Below are 777 nucleotides of genomic sequence, written 5' to 3' on the forward strand. Positions count from 1 at the left end.
ATTTGTGTATTTCTTATTCCATTTAAGTAAGAGCCTGCGATCTTATTTAACACAAAAATTCTATATTAGCTGATATATGTCTTGCTATATGGGGGGATAGGATCCTGAATATTTTGATTTTCCAAGTTCTGTCTTATTTTGATGCTCTGGGAAAAAGGCATCAGAAAAAAGATTGGTGTCTGGTTACTCAATCATTGTGATTGTCTAGACAGGGCTTACATAATATTCATGGGCCACTCCTGGAATGCCCCTGTACTGCTGAGAAAGTGTCTGGAGTCAGAAGCTCATTTTCAGATGGGATTAGATGTTTGGGAAGGCTTTAAAGATTGGATCCTGGATGGACTTGATGAGAGAAGGCATGCATCTGTTTACATTTAACACACTGGTTTGACCTTCTGCATGTCCCCTCCTTCCACATTTGAGTCTCTTCTCGTTTTTCATAGGGAAAGGAACAGAACTCAGTTCACCTGACTTAGAGAAACTCTCAACTCTGCTTTCGGATGCATTTCCCTGGCCCATTTGGCAAAGGGAAGATGGAATTCATGGTATTGTCTTTTTCAATACCATTTCTCTATGGCCATTTACTTTGTTGGCCAAAAGTTAAAGATGCAGAAAAGAACAGAAGGATTCTTTAAGCTCTGCTTTTCTCAGAGGACTGAATTAGAAGAGGGCCACTCTGTCAACCCCATCCAAAGCCTATGGCTAGGAAGGTCCCGGGTCCTAGGGGCATAAACTTCTGATGTTTCATTAGGTATATTTTTTTTGTCAAATTGTCAT

This window comes from Alexandromys fortis, unplaced genomic scaffold (genome assembly GCF_014885135.2).
Source record: "Alexandromys fortis isolate MF-2015 unplaced genomic scaffold, M_Fortis_MF-2015_v1.1 scaffold_12, whole genome shotgun sequence".
NCBI lineage: Eukaryota > Metazoa > Chordata > Mammalia > Rodentia > Cricetidae > Alexandromys > Alexandromys fortis.